Source organism: Phyllostomus hastatus, unplaced genomic scaffold, assembly GCF_019186645.2.
Source record: "Phyllostomus hastatus isolate PE091 unplaced genomic scaffold, TTU_PhHast_1.1 phas_scaffold_1674, whole genome shotgun sequence".
Classification (NCBI taxonomy): Eukaryota; Metazoa; Chordata; class Mammalia; order Chiroptera; family Phyllostomidae; genus Phyllostomus; species Phyllostomus hastatus.
In genome coordinates this window covers 11,419,184-11,441,658 of record NW_025334011.1, presented here as the reverse complement: position 1 = coordinate 11,441,658, position 22,475 = coordinate 11,419,184, and the positions used below count along the sequence as shown (strand labels likewise).

General features: G+C 36.6%; 1 protein-coding gene across 22 annotated transcripts in view; it reads right to left on the bottom strand.

The window, feature by feature from the left end:
* Positions 1–22,475, bottom strand: part of ZNF438 (zinc finger protein 438) — a 170,553-nt gene that overhangs the window by 59,292 nt on the left and 88,786 nt on the right. The gene's annotated exons all lie outside the window — the stretch shown is intronic.

Below are 22,475 nucleotides of genomic sequence, written 5' to 3'. Positions count from 1 at the left end.
TATGTTACTAGATTTGGTTTACTAGTATGTTGTTGAGCATTTTTGCATCTACATTAATAAGGGATATTGGTCTGTAGTTTTCTTGTGTAGGCTTTGGTTTTGGCACCAATGGTTTATTAATAGAATTAATTTGGAATTATTTTCCCCTCTTCTAATTTTTAGAGGACTTTGTGAAGATTGGTGTTACCCATATTTTCTGGACCATAAGATGCACCTAGGTTTTATAGGAGTAAAATAGGGAAAAAAATTTTGAAGCAAAAAATGTGGTAAAATATTTAATAACATAAATAACATAATATTTCACCAATGTAACAGAACTCAACAGCAGCATTAACAACCATTATTCCTCCCAAATTTGGACGGGGGGAGTATGTCTTATAGTCTGAAAAATATGGTAATTCTTTTTCAAATCTTTGATAAAATTCACAAGTAAGCCATCTGGACCTGGGATTTTCTCTGTGGGAACTTTTTAAAAATTATAATTCAATTGCATTATTTATTATAGGTTTGGATTTTCTGTTTCTTCTTGGCTTAGTTTTGGCAGTTTTTGACTTTTAGGAACTTGTCCATTTCATCTAGCTAGCTGTCTAAGATTTTGATATATAATTCTTCCTAGTATTCCTTTATAATCTTTTATTTCTGTAAGATTGGTAGTAATGTACCCTCTTTCACTGATGATCTTAGTAACTAGAATGTTCTCCTTTTTTCTTTTTTGTTGGTCAGCCTAAAAGTTTGTCAATTTTATTGATCTTTCAGAGACAACTTTTGCTTCATCAATTTTCTCTATTCTTTTTATTCTCTATTTCATTTATTTATACTTTAAACTTTATTATTTTCTTACTTCTGTTTGGTTTACTTTACTCTTCCTTTTGCAGGTCTTTAATATGAAGGGTTTGGTTATTAATTTGAAATTTCTCCTATTTTTTAAAAAAAGTAACATTCATAGCTATAAATTTCCCTCTAAATACTGCATTCTTTAGCTGCATCATATAAACTTTGGAATTCATTACTTTAGATTAATTTATATCAAAGTATTCTCTAATTTCCCTTCTTATTTCTTCTTTGACTCACTGGCTATTTAGAAATGTATTGTTTAATTTCCACATATTTATGTATTTCTCAAATTTCCTTGTGTTATTCACTTCTAAATGTATTTCATTGTGCTCAGAAACATACTGCATATGATTGCAATCCTTTTTACATTTATTAAAGCTTGTTTTAAGGTCTAACAGATCATATATCCTGCAGAATGATCAATATGCATTGAAAAGAATGTGCATCCTGCTTTTGTTTATTGGAATGTTCTATATATGTCTCTTAAGTCTCAATTGCTTACAGCATTAGAATAGAACCCACACTGCTCTGGTGTATTCAGGAGGATACTCTCCTTTTTAACCGTTCACCATTCAAGTTAATATCACCCTAATGGTAAATGGTAAGAGGTATGCACAGTAAAGCCCTCACTTTGGATTTGTTCTTATATATCTACCTTGAAGAACTTGAAAGAGAGCAAAGTAAGAAATAAATATAGCTGTTCTATATTTTATGAATATAATTTCCTATCTCATGGGTACAATGCAACTAGATGATGGCAAAGCATCCTGCAAATAAAACATGAATATAAATGCACAGTGAAATGTAGTCAAACAATTACTACTGAAATTTAGTTTGCCCAAATACTTTCTGAAAGAAAAATACCACTTTATGATTAAAACTCCACTTATGATATATACTTTGAGAAAGAGCATCCACTGCAGATTTTTAAAAGCAGGCCAGATGAGGCAAATCTGGAAATTATGACAACTGCATCAATGTGCAACAGTCATCCAATCAAATGTCTTTATTAATCTTGGATTTGTGGCTTTCCCCCAAAATATCTCTAAAATAAAATTTGTGGACTTTCTTCAACATACTTAGAGAAGATAACTGGATTTTCACACTTAAGAGAAAAGCACAAAATAGTATTATTTATTATCATGAAGAGCACATCTATATTTACTGAAACAAATACACAGTATTTGAAATCTTAAGCAAAATCCATAAAGTTATTTGCCTTATTCTACTGTATAATACAAAAGCTTACCATTTTAGTAAAGTACTAAGATTTCTCAACATATATGTATGTGGATATGACTTAAATAATGATTACTGAATTATATAAAGTTACAAATCCAAAGGTATGCTTAGCTTTGGTTCTGACTATTATATAATCAACACCAAATATCTCACACACAATATCCAGCTGCTGCTACTAAATCACTACCATGTTTACTGGGCAATGGGAAAATTAGACTCCAAAAATACATCAAAAGTTTCTAACAGAATAAAATACAGAGTTCTTGCTTCTAAGGTGAGAGTTTATATTTCCAAAAGATAGAACCCAAAGTCCAAACCTAATACCTGATATGATAAATCTCAGGAAATAATCTTTTTAAAATTATGTATTCTTACATGTTTAAACTATTTTTTAAATTTTTGTTAAATTTATTTTTATTTTTAGAGAGGGAAGGGAGGGAGAAAGAGAGAGAGAAACATCAATGTGCAGTTGCTGGAGACCGTGGCCTGCAACCCAGGCATGTGCCCTGACTGGGAGTCGAAACTGCAATACTTTGGTTCGCAGCCTGCGCTCAATCCACTGAGCTACGCCAGCCAGGGCTACAAAATAATTTTTTAGTTTTAATTTTCTAGTTACCCTGAGCAGCTGCTTTTATACTGATGTGCCCTCTTATTAAAAGTAGTAAAAGAATTTTACTCCTTAATATTGCATGGCAATCATTTTGAGACCTGTAAGAGGCAGTGTTAAGAACAGAAGGGTGCTTTCCATTCCAAATTAATGCCACTAGCTATATGATCTAACTAAGATTTTTGCACCCTTTTACCAACCTCTCTGTATTCTCCCCAAAGCCCAACCTCTGGCAACCACTTTTCTATTTTCCACTCAGTTTCTATGAGTTCAACTTTTTCTTTTAGTCTACATGTAAATGATATCATCCAGTATTTGTCTCTTTCTGGCTTATTTCACTTAGCGTAATGCCCTTCATGGTTCATCCATGTTACCACAGATGTCGGGATTTCCTTCTTTTCAAAGGCTGAATAATATCCATTGTATACATAACCATATTTTCTTGATAAATTCATCCCCTGGTGAATACTTAGGCTATTGCCATACCGTGGCTATTGTGAACAATGATGCGATGAACATGGGAGAGCAGATTCATCTTTGAGATAACAGTTTCATTTCCTTTGGACATATTCCCAGGGTAGAACTGCTGGATCATATGGTGGTTCTATTTTTAATATCTTGAGGAACCCCCATACAGTTTTCCATACTGGCTGTTCCAGTTTATATTCCCACAAACCACATACAAGGGTTCCATTTCCTCCACATTCTTGTCAGCATTTGTTATCTTGTCTTTTTGATAGCAGCTATCCTAATAGGTGGAAGGTGGTATCACACTGTGGTTTTGATTTGTATTTCTTTGATGATTAGTGATGTTGAGCACCTTTTCATGTCCCTGTTGCCCATTTTTATGTCTTCTTTCAAAAAATGTTTATTCAAGTTCATTGCCCATTTTTAAATTGGATTATTTGGGTTTTTTGCTATTGAGTTGTGTGAGTTCCTTGTTTATTCTGTATATTAATTACTTTTGGAGTATGTGGTTATCATATATTTTCTTCTAGCCATAGGATGCCTTTTCGTTTTGTTGATGGTTTCCCTGTCTGTTCAGAAGCTTTTTAGTTTGATGTAGTCCTACTTGTTTTCTTTTGCCACTCTGTTTTTAAGAAAACTGTAAAGGGTATATGAGATACATAGTATTTATTATATTTGCAGTATACTTAAAATTATCTCAAATTTAAATGTTTAATAAAAAGTAGCAAGGTGCTTACAGCTCGTTCTCAAGGATAATTAGATTATCCATTGCTGAGTGCAGTATTCCCATTTTTTAAGTGGTCTTCATCCAGTTTATCCACATTCTAGCCTTGCTGGGTCAGCCCGTGAAGAAGGGCAAGATTTACGTAGACAAAGGAGGGACGTCTTGAGGTTGTAAAGAACACGATAAAACATATTAATATTTCAAGAAGTAGGTCTTGGGATGGATTTGAGAGTTTGAGATGACAGGGGCATAAACAAGTATTTATGACCTAAGAATAAATGCTGCCTTTGGTACTTTGCAGTATTTTTTAAAAATCACATAGAATTAAATTACAAAGCTAACGCACTTGTTTATGCAGCTGGTCTTTTTTAAAACGGAGAAACTTTAAACCTACAATTCTAATAGGCTTACTGGTGACACCCCAATCCTTTAAAAAATAAATGAAACATCATAAATCATCTGACAGTTGTTAAGCTTAGATTTTTACCATCACTCAGATGCTTTAAAAATAAAAAGCAATATGGAAGAATAAGGTCTTGTTTTCTTAAGATAGAAAATAAATTATACTATTAAATGTCATTTAGAATCCTAACTTCAATATTTAGGATTAAATTGGCATAATACCCTTGGTCATTCCTAAGAGATTTGATGTAAGCAGAATAGTTTTCTTACAAAATACTTCAAAACTCTGGCACTTCCTGTGATAAATGGAGCAATAAAGCTTTGGAATTGCAAGTGGGTATCTTTAAGTACTTCATATGGGCAACCAGACTGCCATCTTGCTGGATATCTGGCATTATGAATTTATTATCTGGCATCCATAGGAATATTTGAATACTTATTAAGAGTAAAGGGTTGGGGTAAGCCCTTTTAATTTTAAGTTACAAATTTAGGACCACATTATAGCTACAGAGTTCAACCTTTATTTTCTGGCTGGCTGATTTAAAGAAAAATATTCACATACCTTGAAATGTTTGAGATTCAATAGAAGAACAGTAATATCTAAGCTAAGCCACAGAACCTAAAAGTTTTTATTATAGCTAAGTTTCAAGAAAATAAACTATGGGAGCCATTCTCCATGACCTGACTGAAAGGCAGTTTAATGACTGGTCGATGACCAGTTCAAGTGACATTCCAATTCATGTAAGCGTGCCTTCAGAAGCCCCTGGACTAGCAGTAGGACCTATATCAGACTGTAACCATTTTAGGTTTCAGTAGTTTTTCTAATTCATTTTTAAGATACAGTTACCAAATCAGTAGCCTCCAAATAAGGGCTTAACCACTGTCACACTCCTATGAAGCTGTGTACAACCATTTGATAAACACTTGAAAAAATGACTGAATTATTGATATCCCAACTTCTTATGTCTTGCATATCATATTGTTACCAATGAAGAATTTTTTAAAAGATTATTTAATTTTAAAATGTACATTTCACTTCTCATGAAATTATTATAAAATACTGACTTTGTACCAAACAATATTTTAACATATGTGTAAGTAAAAAAATAAAATAAAGTGAACATATATCTTCCTACTACCCAGCTTAGGGAAAAATAAAAAACATTACTAGTAACTTTGAAGTCACCTTTATGGCCTTTACCATTCCAATTCCAACCCTCCTTCCCACGCCTTCTTCCCAAGGATCCTAAATTTTTCTCTTAGCTTTCCTTTATAGTGTTATCCTATGTATCCTTAGTTAATATAGTGTTTAATTTTGAAAGATTTTGGATGGAATTATATTGGTTGGAATCACACTGGAAGTACTGTTATGTGTTCATGAGATTCACCCAATCTGGTGTGTGTGAATACAGCCGCTTTATGCCTTCCCTTGTTGATGGTTATCTGAATTCTTTCCAGTTCTCATGCATGTTTCTCTGGGTACTTTTGCAAGTGTTTCTATATCTCAGAGTGAAATTTCTGGGTTGGTATACACACAAGTTACTACATAATGACAAACTGTTTTATATTATTGATCCAATTTCTTTAACAACTAGCAAGGGTAAGAGAGGGCAGGATGCTCCATTTCCTTGCCAATATTTTTGCCAATCTGGTGGGTATAAAACACTGTTTTCCTTGTGATATTTTTTAAAGCTCTTTTTCCATTTCTTTGAAGTGAAATGTACATAAAATGAAACACAAATCTTAAGTGTGCCATTCTTTAAGTTTTACAAAATGCATATGCATCATAACCCAAACCTTTACCATCGCCCCAAAGAAAGTTTCTATGCAATCCTTGCCAGTCATGCCCTGCTCTATTCCACTGTTTTGTTCCTCTGTCTCCTAGATAAATTCTGCTTGTTCTAGAATTTCATGAAAACGGAGTAATACTGTATTCTTTTGTATAACACTTCTTTAGTCAGTATAACAAGATCCATCCATGTTGTTGCAAGGATCAGTAGTTCCTTTTTATTTCTGATTTATTTATTGCTCTCCCTACCTCGCTCCCCAGTTCCCACACTCAGTCCCCCCCCCCCCCCCGTTGTTCGTGCCCATGAGCCTCTATTCATGTTCCTTTGCCTGCCCCTGCCCCCCGTTACACCCCTCACTGCTCCCCTCTGGTCACAGTCAGTTTGTTCTTTATTTCCGAGTCTCTGTATTTAAACTTTTTCCTACCCCCAAGTCATGATGATATTCTAACTTTTTCCCTAAAAGTCTTATGGTTTTAGATTTAATATTTAATCCATCTCAAATTAATTTTTATGCATGGCTCAAATGTTTTTAATGTGAAAATTAGGAATTGAGATTTGTTTTAATTCCACAGAAATATCCAATTGTTCTAGTACTATTTATTTAAAAACTTTCCTTTCCCCACTGGGTTGCTTTAGAGCTTTGTTGGAAATCAAATGACCATAAGCTATGGGTCTGTTCCGGCCTCTCTGGTCAAGTGCATTGATCTGTTTGTGACCCTGAGAGCAGTGCCACACTGTTTCAGTTATTGTAGCACTGTGACTGCGTTATGAAGTCCTCCAGCTATGACTTTAAACTTGTTTTGCATATGTTCCATCTTTTACATTTTCACATAACTTTTAGACTAAGTTTGTCAATCTTCAGGAAAAAAAAATAAGCCTGTGGGATTATGATAAGGATTATGCTGAATCTATAGATCAATTTGGGGAGAACTGTCATCTAGCCCAGTCTTCCAATCCGGGAACACGTCATCTCTCTCCACTTATGCAAATCTTCCATAACTTTTCTCAGTAATGCTTTGTTTTCAATGTGCAAATTTTGAATATCTTTTGTTAAATGTCTGTAAATGTACTTTTATTAAAAGTGGGATATAGGCTTACTATTTATAACCTCAATTCAAAACTACTTGTTATTTATTAGGGCTATTCCACCATATATATTTTCTGTGGAAATATTAAATGCATCAAAATTCTGAGCAATTCTGTTCAATAGTACATAGCACATTCTGTATAGTAAGGAAGGCAAGAATTTCTAAAAATGAGACAAGGACTCTATACCTTGGCAGGAAAATAAAGAAATGGATTTAGTCCAAGAATATACATGCTGGAAATTGGATCAGGAAATTTTTATAATCCACTCTCACTTTAAATATATTCTGTGAGAGGCAAGAAGGGTTAGATACACGATCACTTGTGTCTGGAGCTGCACTGATCCTTTAAGCGCAGGACTCTGGTTACCTAACTGTCCCACAGCCAGCTCTGTTGTGAATTCTGGCTCACACAACCACAGACACGGGTTTCGGGAAGAGAGTAAGGCATATTTAGTTTCGACGTTTGAGCAAATAGAACACAAGCTCCTTTTCCTCTGGTTTCCCACTTTGCTTTGTTTCTTTTCTAACTTACTTGTCTCACTTATTCAACTTCAATGTTGTTCCCTTTTCTCATCTCTGCTTCTTCCTGGCATCATGAATTTCATTTTCCACATCTTCAATATCTGATTCTTCAGACTTCTGTATTTATCAGGATATGAAAATGAATGGAACAAATTCCTCATCATTCCTAAAAGGCACCCCTCTATCTCTGAGGGATAGAGGATGCCTTCAACCCTAAAAGGCATCCTCTGTTTTTGGCTTTTGCTTGCCTCTTGCTGGCTACTCTTCTGGCTTCCCTTACGTCTTTTCTCCATATGCCTTAACTTCCTTCTTATGTCCTTCTTGGTCAAATTGGTCCTCTTCCTGAAGCCTTTCTTTCACTTTATTAAGGTCGATACTCCTATGATGCTTTTCCTTAGAATCTTTCACAACGGACTTCCACATTGGTGGCCACTGGTGAATCAACTTCTCTTCTTCAGTAAATGTTATTTTCTTATTAATTTAAAGTATTCCACTACTTACTTACTTTGTTTGTTTCTATGACTTTCTTGATTTTCTGTGCTCTGGTATTTCTGTTCCTGACTTCCATGGTTAACAGCAGCAGAGGAGAGAAACAGAAGTCTGTAAGAAGTTTATCTGCAAGAGCGTTAACAGTGCTCTTTGCTACAAATACTGAATTTGGGGGCCTCTTGTTTGTACTGCTTTCTCCCCCAGCCCCCCTCACATTCCTCTGTTCCTGCTCCTCTTCCTCTCTTCACCCAGCACCATTAGCCAGCTTGTCCCCTTCCTCTCCTGCTTCTGGTCTCCTGCTACCTTACCGAAGGACGGACATTTTCTCACTGAAATAAGCTCTAAATTCTTCCACTTAGTCCTTGGTGAGGGATAGAGCTCTAGGCTCATAAACAATTCTTTGGTTACTTGTTTCTACATTTTCTGAGAAATACTATCCAAGATCTCATAGCAAGGCCAAGCCACACAGCATATTTGGGTAAAGGTAACGCGTTCAAATCAAATACTCCTTCATCCTTCATCAGATACACTAACATATGCAGGAAACGAAACACCTTTGAGCTCTTTAATGATGGATCTTGGGCTAAGAATGACTCTGGTTTTGTTTTCTAGAAGCCCATAAGTTTTTCTGGATTGATTTTTACTTCCTTCATAGGCACTTTCCTCTCAAGAAGCTGCCATACCATCCTTTTTTTCTTCTGAGGGAAGCAAAATTAATAAAGCTTCATCATCTACTTGGCAGGTCTATCTGCTCTGTGAATATGAGTTGGCAACCTCTGGGCAATCGAACGGAAGAAGTCAGTTCACGTCCTGAATATCCAATACCCTGGCTGCAGTGTTTGTAGCAAAGAGCTCTGTGAACGCTCTTGCAGATAAACTTCTTACAGACTTCCGTTTCTCTCATCTGCTGCTGTTCATGGAAGTCAAGAATAGAAACACCAGAGCACAGGCAGTAGAAAACTCAGTTTAAATACTGAACCTCTTTACAACTGAAAAAAGTATACATTATACTCTTGTTCAGATGGCTTTTCAAAAAGGAATACAGGATACTTTTTTTTTTTTTTTACTATAGCTCATATCTTATGTAGTTTTGCTCCAAAGTGATAGGGGTCTTATGATTCAATTTTCTCAGCAATTCAAATACATTCAGAGTTTTTCAAACTCAAGTGCACAGGTCTTTTACAGATTTGATTTGTCTTGCCGGGAATAAAACAAAGTTACTGTTTTGAGGGGACAGTTTTTGATAACAGCATTCATAATATCAGCAAGGTGCTTCTTCATCATAAGCTAACTTTGGAGGTTGGTCTGAATACTCACTGCTTCATCCTTGTGTCTCAATAGTCAAACTTGTGTGCAAATATGTACATTGACATGGCTAGTCTTCTCACACAACTCGTCTCAGGTCATTTCCATCAACGATGAGATTGCTGAAAAGTCCATGATTCTTTCCTACTTTTTGGAAAACTGAAAGGCCTGAGAAACAATCAGTTCTCTCATAGGTAGTATTATCAGAACCCACAGTCCACCTGTCAAAGTTTATTACAGAAGACAAAATGCTTCCAGTCCTGGGACAAGAAAGTCAAGTCTTGCCAGATCCCATTCCAGCAGCTCCACGCACAACTTTCCCTTCCAAAGCCAGGTTCGAAAAAAACTAAAAAGTATGTTCTTTAGGTAGCATTGCCTCAAAAAAAGTACAAAGGACTAATTTTTTAAAACATTTTTTTAGTTTAAAACTATTTGCCCATTGACAAATTTGAAGGACTATTTAGGTAGATAGAAAAATCTATCAGTTACCTATTCTTTTCTTCAAAATCTTTCCCTAAAACTCTTCCATTTGATTTTCTTGCATTGAATGAAATCTGAAACTTACATAATTTCCCACTTATAAATAACTCAACTTATTTGTCTGGCTCCCCTAAGGAATTTTTCTTTACCTTGAATCTAGCAACTTGACTAGGCCCAGAGTATGACCCCTTTCAATATTCAGGTTCTAGTTGTCTTTTATTTCAAAAATGCTTAACCTCTAAAGATTGGTTTTACTTCATTAGTTTGTATATCTCGTATCTACAATTATACATACAATGGATCTGCTCTGCCTGTTTTCTGTATCAGTGGTTCTTAAATTGAGGGACACGTGGGGCTATCTGAAGGCTTTCCAGAAGATATGTGGGCAGAGATAGTTTTAAGACAGTAAATTCTAGATCTTCCACTTCCATCGTTCCTATTACTAATCTTTCTGGGAATGTACCTGCAGGTAAAGTATCATGCCAACCACTTTCTCATTTCCTCTTCCCCTCCTTCACAATCGCTCTTTCCCACTTCATAAAAGAAGTACGGAACCACTCATTAATCCTGTTTAGTGCATTTCCATGGAATATAACCCCCCAGTATGTCGTATCTGTAAATCCTCCTTTGATCAAAGCACAACGATAAGATCTGCTCTTTCCCCATTATATGTACATATAACACATATACTTACAAAATGTGGTAGGTGGGCCCATGTTAGTATACTCTGACTACAGATGTCTAATAGAATGAAGCAGTAGTGCGGGCGTTTCTACTTAAGGACCTTACCTCTTCAGTACCTTTATGATTGTAAAAGAATCATCTCAACTCCGGGACATTTTAGTGAGCACAAAGGACTATTAAAAGCAACAGTATCTCATAATATCCAGGCAACACATGGTAAGGCTCTGTGCCTTATTTATTAATCTGTATTAGAATTAGAATTCAGCTGTCAGATGGTTGTCATGGAGACATGCATTAAAATATTTAAGCTGAAAAATCAAGTCGGACTTTCATTGACAGAAAAATGTCTGATTTGGAAGACAGGTTTGAAATTGAAGACTAACTTTCTCAGTTAAATACAGTGGCAAACATTTTCCCCTAAATTGAGTGATCTATATTTATAGCTGCAAGATTTTGATAAAAATACATCAGACATATTTAAAACAAGTTTCTCCAAAAATTAACACACTGGCAAGTATATATTAAAATTAATAGTGTTTTTTAATATCTCTTTCTAAGTATATTGGGTTAAACAAGATGCCTCTAAGTAAAAAAGTAGTAAGTTCAAAAGTCATTTGATAAATCTTAGTTAAACCTTTTTATTTTTTTGACCTCGTGTCTAATTTTCATTCTGGAATGTAAAGCTCTTTTTAATTAAAGTACAGGTGACATACAATATTATATTAGTTTCAGGTGTAGAACATAGTGATATTTAATATTTATACACCTTACAAAGTGATCCCCACACAAAGTCCACTCCCCGTCTTTCACCATGCAAAGTTATTGTGATATTGTCTGTATTCTCTATGCTGTACTTTACATTCCAGGAACTTATTTATGTTACAACTGTAAATCTATATCTCTTAATCCCCTTCACCTTTTTGCCCTACTCTGGCAACTATCAGTTTTTCTGTGTTTATGAGTCTGTTTCTGTTTTGTTTGTTCTTCAGTTTTTTAGATTCCACACATAAGTGAAATGATACAGTACTTGCCTTTCTCGGACTTATCTCAATTAGCATACTACCCTCTAAGTCTATCCATGCTGTCATAAATGGCAAGATTTCATTCGTTTTTCACAACTGAGTGTGTATGTATGTAAATACATACACCTCCGCTTCTTCTTTATCCATTCATCTACTAATGAACACCTAGGCTGCTTCCATAGCTTCACTATTGTAAACAGCGCTGCAGTGAACATAGGGGTGCATGTATCTTTTTGAATTAGTGTTTTGTTTTTGTCAGATAAGCAACCAGAACTGGAATTCTAGGTCCTCCTTTCTCTAATTTGAATGTTGGTACACCTGATGTTGTCCCATAGGTCTCTTATGCTATCTTCATTCTTTTGAATTCTTTTACCTTCCAATAGGATGATTTCCACTATCCTGTCTTCCTGATTGCTGGTCCATTCTTCTGCGTCATCTGATATGCTGTTGATTTCCTCCAGTGTATTGTTTTTTCATTTCAGTTGTTATATTCTTCAGTTCTGATATATCCTTTTTAATGAGTTATATCTTTGTTGAAGTTCTCACTGAATTTATCCACTTGCCTGCAGAGTTTGATGAGCATCTGTGTGCCTATTACTTTGAACTCTTCATCTAGTAGACAGCTTCCCTCAGTTTCATTTAGTTCTTTTTCTGGGGTTGGGTCTTTTTTTGTTTGTTTGTAACATATTCTTTTCTCTCTTCATTTTGCTTGTTTGTTTCTATGTAATATTAGGTAAGTCAGCTAAATCTCCTGCTCTTGAAAAAGTGGCCTTATGCAGAAGGTGCCCTGTGGGGCCCTTACTTGGAAGGCATCTCCCTGTCACCAGGGCCAGGTGCTCCAGAGGTGTTCCCTGGGACTACTGTGGCCTCCTATTATGGTTGGGCCACAACTTCTGTGGACACACTGGTAGGCAAGGTTCAGCCACACAGGTGCAGAAACACTGCTATATGCTGGTGCTGACTAGGGCCACCCACTGGGTGTGGCAGTGCAGGAGCCACTTTGGAGGGGAGCTTGCCTGGGAAAGGTCAGGACTGAGTGAACACTTAGCAAGGTTAAGAGAGAGTGTCAGAAATGGCGCCTGCCAGTGTTAGACCAGCTAGGTTACAGAATGGGGGGCAGGAATGGTGCCCACCAGCATCTCTGATTCAGGAGAAAGTTCCAACAAATCCCTGTCCCTTCAGCACACACCCTAAATGTAGTCAATGTATAACTTTCACATTTAACCGAGGTGCTTTTCAAACTGCTGCCTTTGTGCTGGAACTCAGAAAGAGCACAATCTCAGTTTCCTACAGCCCTTTGGCTCTCTCAGACATAAGTACTGCTGGTTTTCAAAGCCAGATGTTATGGGGGTTCCTTTTCTTGGTTCATGGCCTACAGGCTAGGGCTTGAACCCTTCACTCTTTGAGGACAACTTCCATGGTTGTGATGTCCCTCCCACTCATGAGTCACCACATGGGGAGTGGGGAGTAGAGTAGGTCCTGACTAGACTTAGTCTCTACTCCTTCGACCCATTTCAATGTGACTTTGTCTTTGTATCCATAGCTGTAGAAAGTCCATTCTCTAGCCTTCAGGTCATTCTCAGAGATAGCTGTTCTATATGTAGTTGTAGTTTTGGTGTCAATGAGAGGAGGTGAGCTCAGGATCTTCCTACTTTGCCGTTTAAATTCAAGGCCAGAAGCCTTGCTCCTGAATGCCAATTTAGGTTGTCTGTGAAATGTTGTTCCTTGTGGTTGTTGCATAGTGTCTGCAAAAAACTAAGTTTTTTGATAAATTTCCCTAAACTCAGAAAGTGTTAATAAATTCCTTTGCAAGCCAGGTGGTTTCTAAGTCTTTGCTTTCTACAAATAATGGAGTGATTGGGTTGTTAGCAGATCATTAAAATAATTTATAGATCATTTTATGATTTTTGGCACTTAACTCAGCAGGATGAAAAAAATTAATAAATGATGTAGTTCTGTCCTATTGTAAACAATAATATTTTAAAATTAAAGGTGTTTCATCACTCTTTTGAATGTATACTTGACTGCATTCCCTTCTCTCATTTATAATTTCTATGACCTCACTCTTTTTCTGCACCATCTCTTTTCTTTTGTGCTCCCTCCAACTTTGTTTTTATTTCTTTGATAGTTTGTTTTCTCTTCAACTTTTTACTGAGTCCTGCTTCCAATTTTATGGTTATATTTAATTATAACTATTCATTCACAAGTTATAAGTTAACTATTTTCCATTTGGTGTATAATGTGAAGTAGGAGTCCAGTTTTACTACTTCATACGAACAGTCTTTTGCCCCAGTTGTTGCTGCTGGTTTGCAGAAATGCAACTGGCTTTCCTATGTTGAAACTCTATCCAACCTTTTTCACACTGATCTACAATGCCAGTTTTGTTGTAAATCAAGGTTCCATATATAGATGGAACTGTTTCTGAAGTATCCATTCTTTGGATATTTCATCCATTGACCAATTTGTATATCCTTATACCACACACTGGATTAACTATTATAGTTTTATATTAAGCCACAATATGGGCAGGAAAACCACTTTGTTATTCAGGAGTATCTTTGTAATTCTGGAATGCTCTTCCATATAAATTCATAATTGTAATGTTAATTAATAGTAATAATAATAATAATACTAAGATCCCCAAAATTTGTTCACAATTTATTTTAAGTGCATTGAGAATTAACATTGTTGTAATATTAAGTCTTCCAATCCATAAATGGTAATTCTCTCCATTTAACTGGATCATAATAAATGTTTTTCAATAGAAGTTTATTTCTTTCTCAATAAAGGTCATAAACATTATATTGTGTTGCTTCTGTAAGTTATATGTATACATACATATAGTCAAACCTCCGTTCTCAAATGTCTCCCATCTCAAACAATTCAGTTTCAACCAAGTTGTTCATGGAAAACAATGTCTCAGCTGTTGAACAAAATTCAGTTCTTGACCCGACCATCCTTTCATCCTTGACCCGATACCCGTAGGGTCAGTCAGGAGTCTCTCAGGAGTGATTTGGTTTTTGAACAAATTGCTTATGGAACAGCTTTCTGAGATGAATTAAGTTCAAGAACTGAGGTTTCACTGTATATTTAATTCTCACCAGAGTATATGTTTATTTATTTAGAATCGAACCTGCAAACTAGGTATATGCCCTTACCAGAAATCTAACCTGTGACCTTTTGATGTATGGGATGATATATATATATATGATTTAATATATATATTCACATTCATATATATTAAATCATATATATGATTTAATTTTTATTGTACTTTTCCCCATTACCATTTAGTTCCCTTATACCCTTTCCCCAGCAATCACCACATTGTTGTCCATGTCCAAGAGTCCTTTTTCCTTATTGCTCAATCCCTCCGCCCCTTTACCTCCCCCACCACCAGCTGTCATCCTGCTCTCTATCTTTGAGTCTCAAAATTGTATATTTTTTAAATAATATTTTCTTCAGTAACTTCACTGTGGAGAAACCTGGCAGACAGATACCACCTTACCCAAGTGATCAAGGTTAACATCACCAGTAATACCATGTATGTGATATAATCAGGAGAAAACACCAGACAAACCCCAACTGAGGTCCATTCTCAAAAGACCTGACCATTATTCTTCAAACGTATACAGTCCCTGAAAGAAAAGACCAAGAAATTGGCACAAACTGAAGTAAAGGGACGTAGCTCTCTGGATGTGATCCAGATTAAAGAACATTGGTAGAAAAACTGGGAAAATTTTTTAAAAAGGCACAGTTTAGTTAACTAATTTCTTAGTTTTGGAAAAAAATATATCATGGCTATGTGGGGTGATAATTATTTCAAGACGAAATGTGGTTAAAATTACATTCTGTTGCATTGCTTTTGCTGCTGGTCTACAGAAATGCAACAGGCTTTTCTATGTTGATTTTGTGTCCAAAACCCTTGCTAAAGTCTAGTTAATTCTAATGATTTAGCTGTGAAGTTATGAAAACTTTCTACATGGACAATTATATAATTTGCCAAAATGGCCATGTTTCCTTCCTTTCCAGTCTCTCACCTTTTCTTGCAGGTTTTTTTAGAAGGCATGTCCTCAGTCTGCTGACTAGGATCTCTGGTAAGAGTTAAATTATATCTCTTGATGCCTAGAGATAATTTTAATATCATTCAAAGAAGAAAAATAAGTTACTTTTGCTTTGAATGTTTCTATCTCAGAGAGAGCAATACCATTCTTTACTTTCAAATACTAAAATGTTTACTCAAAAATGTAAAATAATATGTAACACAAAGAAAAGGAAGTAACATGAAGACACAAAACAAAAGCAATATGGTATTATGTTATTAAAACAAAATAAAAGCTGTGACATTAACCATGTTAACCTGTGGACTACTAACATCATCTAAACTCTGCTTTTCCTGTGTTACGGTGAGGAGCTGCTACAGAAGTGGCTGCCAAGCCAGAGTCTACATTTCCAGACCCTCTCTGCTTGCACCAGATGTGGTCTTGTGAAAAGTTCTCCCCAAAAGAACAGCAGTGGAATCACTTAATGCCAATGCTCAGGTTGCGGCTTTTCAGAAGCAGGGGAGGTGTGTTCATTGTCTCTTTCCCCACCTGCTTGAGGACTCAAACACCCAGGTTACAGAAAGTCAGGAATGCCTTCAAATGCATTGTTTCATTAGTAATCAACACACTTGAATTAGGTTTAAGCTATTATACTTTTGTAGTCCATTTATCACAGTGGTCAGCTTTCCCTAACTAACATAAAAAATGGTATCTTAAAGTGGGGTGCAGACCAAACAAAAAATCTAAAGCATCTGGCAACAGCTTACCAACCAGGCAGCAGGAAATGAAGAAACTGAGTAAAGGATGGAAAGATAGCTATGTCATGCAGTCACAAATACTTAATAAAAAAACTGCTTGCCAAAAGGAATCCACAGAGACAGAAGCCAAAAAGTGGCTGTCTCCAGGGGAGTAAAGCGGGAATGAACTACAAAGGGGCATCCATCTGGGGTAATGCCCATGCTCCAAACGTTATTTTGGGTGGTGGTTTATATAGGTGTATACAATTATCAAAACTCACTGACCTGAATGCTTAAGAGCTGTGTTTATGTAAATTACACCTCAATTTTTTTTAAAGGCTGGGATAGATCGAAAAGCAGGGTGTCTACCAAGTCAACAGCTACAGGGAAAAAGAGATGGAAAACAGAATATTAGAATAACACTATTACTTGCTGCATTTATCGAGGATTTAAAAGAAAGAAATGAGCACACACAAGAACTAACAGATTTGCCCAGGCTGGTATGGCTCAGTGGATTGAGGGCCGGCCTAAGAAGCAAAGGGTCACTACTTTGATTCCCAGTCAGGGCACATGCCTGGGTTGCAGGCCAGGTCCCCAGAGGGGGCACGTGAGAGGCAACCACACATTGATGTTTCTCTCCCTCTCTTTCTCCTTTCTTTTCCCTCTCTTTAAAAATAAACAAATGAAATCTTAAAAAAAAAAAGAACTAGCAGATTTGAGAGGAGAAATGAAAGACAGAATCCAGAAATTTGGGGAATCCCAGGATTACAAAACTGACTGCTTCTGAGCTTCACACAGTAAAAGACTGAAAAAGGTTTTGAGCAAAAATGGCCTGTTATATGTTTCCTCGGGTAACAGAGGAAAGTCAGTCTTGCTGCTGATCAAGTTAAGTATATTAACTTCCCATGAAACCTATTTCAAAATGAGAGAGAGCGAGACAGAGAGACAGAGAGAGACAGAGGGAGAAGAAATTAGGCTTAGGAGTTTTTGGTGTGCATTTTGGCTATAATAATCACACAATTTATTGTCCAAGCTGGCATAGTTTAGAGAGTGAAAGAGGGCATTATCACTTAACATGCACAAGAGATAATAAACGAGCACAGTCCCTGCCAAACTGAGACATATAATCACTCTATTACTAGTACATGGAATTAACTACAAGAAGATAGATCAGGAGCCAACTGAGTTTCTGAGGGAGTAACACTGCCAAACAAAAAAACAAAACCCCAAAAAACAAAAAACAAAAATAACCCCATACAAGTCTTGCTAATAAGCCTTGACTGTTTGACCCTTAAAACAATGCTCAAGCTGCCAAAACTGCATGAGCAAAAAGTAGGAAACACAGGTTAGAAAGCCTCCAGGGAGGGCATATTTGCCAATGTCTATGTAAGTGTGACCTTGGAGGAACCTGGGCAAGGAAGAAGCCCTCCAGAAATGAGAATCCCTGGAGTTAAAGAGAGGAGCTCCTTTTAGAGAGCAGGACCATAGTCCAATCAAGGGACACCTTCTATCTTAGGCAAGGATTCTTCAGCCATTCCGTTATTTTTTTTACAGATTTTTAAAAAAAGATTTTAGAGAGAAGGGAAGGGAAGGAGAAAGAGAGGGAGAGAAATGTCAATCGGTTGCCTCTTGTAAGTGCCCCAGCTGGGGATTGAACCCACAACCCAGGCGCCCTGGGTCTGGTGCCCTGACCAGAATCGAACTGGCAGCCTTTTGCTTTGCAGAATAATGCCCAACCAACTGAGCCACTCCGGTCAGGCCATCCCATGTTTTTTGTCACTGTTAATATTCCTAATTCTAAATGTTCCCTCAGCTTTAGGAAATTAAATAAAAACTTGTAATTTATTCATTGTGCCTAATGCAGTAGATTATAAACAGTGCATGTAAGGTGGTCGTGGTAAGAATAAACCGGAAGGGTCTTTTACAAAGATCACTGAACTGACTGCCAGGAGGCCCATCCAATCTATTAACTGTGTGACTCTGGGTACATCATGATTTCTCAGGACTTGTAAAATGGATGCGAGGATGACTTCCAGCTCTATAATTCTAATTTAAAGTTCTTGACCTCACTGGACCAAAAGAACTGCAAAAGTCCTCTACAAAATGTCAATACCTGGAAAACCCATACTAGGCTAGTTGGTCTGGTTTTTATAGCAAAAGCAATTCAGCAGAATTCTAAAAAGTTATATTAGCAAGGAGAATCCTGGCACTCTTCATTTCTTGATTTTTTCTGTATTATTTCAGTCTCATTATAATCATTAAGAAATAAAGTGTATCTTTTTTAAGTGGGAAAAGACACCTGCCTCCCATTTCATGAGGCTTCAGAAACTAATCCAAAAAGGTGGTGGCGGGGGCACTCCGCATGCACCTAAAAATGGCAATTCTTTTGCAATATTTACTAAAAGTTACAATGTTTTGAAAACCAAATGTAACTTTGAGAAGACTTTTAATCTAAAAATTACCATAATAGTATAGTTTATTAGTTCCTAATAAAAAATCCTAAAAATATTTTTGAAATAATTAAAACTTAAAAATATGCCTGCTAAATCTGAACTTCTGATGCCATCTCTAAGTTTTAGAAGAAAACAGCATTCAGGACTCTGTCTTCTTCACTGATGAAAGGTAAGACAAAAGTTAATATTTTATATTGATCTTTTATAACTCATAATTACTTAGATTTTTATATGTATAAATAGCCAAACATTTAAAGACACTAGGACCCTAAATTTTGTTACTTCAAATCATTATATGTTGGGACACATATAAAATATCAACTCCACAGTACCTTGAGAAAAGAATGCTCTAATCATCTGTTGCATGTATTAGTGAATCAAAAAAATGAGGAACCAGAATAAGTACCATGAAAATACCCTAAATCTCTGAAACCCTAATTTGCAGGTATACCTCAGAATACACAAAAATTCAGTTTCAATGATGGAGAATTTATAAGTGGAATATTTTAAGTGTGCATCTAAGAAACTTTATATTCAGAGATATTTGACAGTAACTTTCAGGTAAAAGAAGTGCTTTTTTATGATAAAAATTATCCCTTAAGAGAACACTTCACAAATTTAGACACTTCCATATTAGTATCAATGTAGAGAAGTCTCTTTCTTGTTTGTTCTCATTCACTTTGTGTATGACAATTTTTTTCTTCTCTAGAAACATTAACATTTACTTCTTCCTTCTGTACCAAATCCTCTTCCGTATCTCTTTGGTATAGTGAGCTACTGGACCTCCTGGGTTGCACCTCTAATTATTTCCTCCTCAAATTCATCTTTCAACCTCTCCAATGACTTTATTTCAGCCATTGTATTTCTAATGCTTACAAGTTATCTCTTGTTCTTTACTTTTTCTTTAATTTCTTTTTTAAAAAAGACTATTTTCTATGCAAAAATTTATCACATTTTCAAAGATAATGACAGTTCTTGTCTCATCAGACTTCTTTGTTTCTGTTTACTTTATCTTTGCCTTTATATTGGAGGCATTCCCAAATATGTGGTGATCCTTGGCTGACTATCCCCACCTTGGTGTACATTATTATCAGCACAGCAAGTCGGCGGCTCTGTCTGTGGGGCTGAGCTGTCGAAGGTGAGCTTCACTGAACAGCAACTGGAGAGCAAGCTGGCTTTCTCCGTGGGGGAGCCGCTAATGGGGCTTTCTCTAGGGCCGTTCAGTTTCGCTCTGTAACTTAGGAGTTCGGCTCTTAGCGTTCTTAGGGCAGGGCAGACTTTTACTGAACTGCGGCCTCCAATGTCTATGTGTCCCTGTGCCTAGATCCCCTGTAGCTGCAATATCTCCAGAGGATAAAACTCCCATCTTCTGGGATGAGATAAGGACCTGAGGGAGTGAGTGTCCAACTGATCCTTTTACAGACTTTCAGCTGATGGTGTTTCCAGCCCCATGTGTTACTGCCTTCTTCAGCCTACCCTGGTGCCTCTAATCACACGACCTCCTAAGGCTCTGCAAGGCAAAATTGCCTCCTGGCATTGTTACCCTCCTCTGTAGGTCTTCATCTTCCTCTGTTCTACTAGATCACACTACCATACTTACACTTTCTGTTCACATTTACAGATTAGAGTTACTGATGTCACCTACTTTTTAATCAAAGAAAGAGTTGAAATTTTTGTTTCCTTTCTTTTGGAAGGATTTTTTAATAGAAGGCAGAAAGTTCTTCATTTGTCATTTTAAAAACAGAAGATAGAGTCTCTAGATCATTTCATATATTGCTTGTTACAGTTTGAACCCACTGCAGTTTTGGTCTGCTGAGCACACATTGCATCCATCTCCCTTCTTCTAATTCCTCTGGAGAAAGCTTCCCTCAGTCACTGGGCCAGGGCCCACTCCTGCAGCACTGGGAAAACATGCTGTAGGCTGGGCCCACAGAGTACCCCATTCCCTGGGATATCGCACATGGGGTCAAACCCGCATCTTCTCTGGGCAGAGAGCTGGATGTTTGGCCCAAGACACTCTCTTTCTGTTGGGACTGCTCAGCGAGGAAGGCCACAGTCTCAAGCTGCTGGTGGCCATCTTCCCGATCACATGCCTGTTTGAGGAATGACGAATAAAGAAAACAGCAGAGCCGAAAAAGTCCTGATGAGATCATTGGAGTTCCTGGCTGCAACCATGCCTGAAGCCAGATGCAACTCTGGAAACCAGTTATATAAACAATTAAGTTCCTTTTATTTTCATAAGCTGGCTTGAGCTAGCTTTCTTTCACTTGCAACCGAATGAGTCCTGATGAATTCATTTAATCAAAACGTTCCAAATTACTAATGCTTGAACTACAGCACATCACTTCATTGCCAAAAATTAAATAGCCTAACTTCTTTTACTAAATAAGATCACGGATCATAAATAACATAAACATATGTCCCTTTCACCATTTAGGGAAGATACTTTGATTTTATTTGAATATTCTCATGTTTCCAGGGTAGCAGTTTGAGAATGAGGCATACAGCGGTGGACAAAAGTAGATGTGCAGTTGCAAATCTGTGAACACAGCTTACTCTTGTATTATTCTTATTGTGTTATTTAGTTGTATTACCACTGTAAAGCTACTTTTGCCCACTCCTGTACACATTCTGTGGTCCTACAAACCCCGTAGCTACTAACCTGCATGACAATTTTCACCCAGATACTTCAAAAAGTCTTATTTCTTTAAACCTTCTCTTTCAGAGCTTTCAGTCTGTATTAAAACTCAAGGCATATGGCTATCCTACATAAAGCTTATATGGAAATATGAAATAAGTTAGCTCAAAGTAACTGCTCCCTTAGGACGCAAAGTATGATTTAAATTCAAAGAATTATTCAGCTTGAATCTCTGATCCAGAGACTGGAAGCCAGGGTAATTTCAACCCCAGGATTTATGGGAAGGAGGTAGATGATGATAATAATGATGATACAATAATAATAATAATAATAATAATAATATACTTTTGGACTATAAGACATACCTCCCACCAATTTGGGAAGAATATGATTGTTAATGCTGCTGTTGAGTTCTGTTTACATTTACATTGGTGAAATATAATGTTATTTATGTTATTAAATATTTTATCACAATTTTTGCTCCAAATTTTTTCCCCCTATTTTCCTCCTCTAAAACCTAGGTGCGTCTTATGGTCCGAAAAATATGGTAGTTCTGAGCAAACAGGCAGGAGTGCTTGGAGATCATGTGTTCTTTGGAGGCTCTCCCTGGAGTGACTTCCTCGTTATTCCCCACAGGCCACTGTGCTGGCCAACCCAAGGGTCAGTCTCTGAGCTGCTGGGTTTGAAGTCTCACCTGCACAGAGAGCCTGGGCAGCTAATCTAAAAGAGTGAGGAAGTCAGCCATTTTACATGTATTGCAATTGTTTTATTTTCATTAAAAAGTAAATCTCATTAAATTTCAGTCTCTCCCTCTTTTTTCATTGGTTCTTTTTATGCATCATTTCTATCTCCTGTTCATAGCTTGTTCATGGTTTCATAAAGCTATCTTAAATAATAGTTTTTTGGCACTGTTACTCCTTGTATATATAAAAATTATGTATGAATAA